Source organism: Myotis brandtii, unplaced genomic scaffold, assembly GCF_000412655.1.
Source record: "Myotis brandtii unplaced genomic scaffold, ASM41265v1 scaffold105, whole genome shotgun sequence".
Classification (NCBI taxonomy): domain Eukaryota; kingdom Metazoa; phylum Chordata; class Mammalia; order Chiroptera; family Vespertilionidae; genus Myotis; species Myotis brandtii.
In genome coordinates, this window is record NW_005353538.1 from 586,121 (window position 1) to 588,150 (window position 2,030).

The window sequence follows — 2,030 nt, forward strand, 5'->3', positions numbered from 1 at the left end:
GAGAGGGCGGGTGGGGGGAGAGAGGGCTGAGGGAGAGGCTGGGAGAGTGGCCGTCCGCTAGTTACAGAAAGAACAGATACATGCCCAGAACACGGCTGCCTAGTCTGTTACTTACCTACAGGGAGGAACATCCCACGGCCGTTTCTCCCACTTGGGGAGCGTCAGCGAGAGATGGCGGGCAGATGGCAGCAAGCACCACAAAGCAACCGCCGGCTAAGGGGGCAGGTGGGCTACGAAAAGCCCCCCAGGGGCCCTGCCGGGCTCAGTGGGTTCAGTGTCGTCCTGCACACCAACCAGTTGCAGGTTCGATCCATGGTCGGGGTGCATACGGGAGGCAACCAGTCGTTTCTCTCTCCCTCCTCTCTCCCTCTCCCTTCCTTTCTCACTAAAAATCAATAAAAACTTATCTGAGGGGAAGGATATATTAAAAAAATAAAAATAAAAAGCAGCCCAGGAAGCAGGAGGTGGGTAAACAGAACAGCCCCATGCACGTCAGGAAAGGGACCACGGAGGTGCGGTGCCCCTGGGCCGCCTGATAGTCAGAGAGAAGACTCGTTGGTGACGGAGGGAAGAGAGGAGTTTGTCAGACACGCAGACTCCAAACAACGCGGCCGTGAAGGGGATTGTGGTTGGACTCCCAGCAGAGCCAAAGAATCCAAACCTGCCACACAAACCTCGTCGGAGGAAGGAGTGACTAGGGCCTTGGAGCAGCTGCGAGGGCGGCACACGTGGCAGAGCCACAGGAGCCTCCAGGGCCCGGGTCCAGGAGACCCTCGCAGGGCGCTCTGAACCCTGGAGGCGCAGACACAGCGCACAGCTACCAACCACCGGCCATGGGACCTGCTCCACACCAGTGCCCCGGAGGAGAGGGGCTGTCCTTCGCCCCCAGGAGGGCAGCAGCTCTGAAGGGAAAGGGCCGGCAGCGCCGCAGCCCAGGACGCGCAGGAGAGGCTGGGCCCTGAGCCACGCGCTCCTCCCCGTCCTCGCCCCACTGAGGACCCGAACGGGCCGAGCTGAGTGCCCCGCGGAGGAGGCCCTGGGAACATGCGATCTCCAGGGCCCGCACTGCCACCACCAGGCAGGAGCGGCTCTCAGGCGAGAGGAAAGACCACAGGTCTACGAGGAGCCGAGAGGCGAGGGAAGAGTCAGAAGTTCAGCTGCAGAGACGACGAGATGGGTGGGCTCTAGGGAGAGTCGTTTCTGCCAGGAGCTCACTGAGCCTCCGAGAGGGTGGCACCAGGCGGTGGGGGAGGGGAAGGGCAGGGGAGGGGGCTGGGTGGCACCCAGCAGCTCGGGCTCCACCTGGGCCAGATCTGCGTCGGAGCCGCAGTCACACGCGGGCTGCTCACCGCCGGTCCCACCGTGTGAAGTCGTGAACACAGTGAGTGCCTTCTAGTCACTGCGTGTGCGCGGGCCCTGGGGGACGAGGAAGCCAAATCACAGGCACCAGAGAAAACCGAGCTGCCGGCACAGGGCGGGAGCTCACACCAGCAAAGCTGTGCCACCACCTGGCTGGCACCCACACCCAAGGGCAAAGAAAACAATCACTTCGGGAAACACAGCCAGGCTGACGGGCAGGGAGACGCCCACATGAGCTGGAATTAATTCACTGGGAAGAAAAACTGAACAAATAGATCCCAATTGTCTGTTTTGTGCATTTTATGGACAACAAGGTCAAGAGCACGTGAGGAGGCTTAGCTTCAGGGCATCAGCCAGAAGCCACACTGAGGACAAACGCTTGCCCACAGCAGACGCACACCCACCCGCACAGGGCAGCGGCCCGACTCATGTCCGGGGAGGCCTCGCCCACAAGGCAGCATTCTGCAGTCACGGTCACTGAGACTCCTGATTGACAGAGTCGATCGATGTTCCCATAGAAACGACGCTTGGAGCGACATGTCCACTGCTCGGATCCAGTGACTGCAATGACAGCGTCCTTCCCACGTCTCCACACCAACCGGCACCACACGCGCACTAAGAAGCCTCCTGTGAGCAAGCGGAGGGAGAGGAGGAGACGGGGGCGGAGGGAG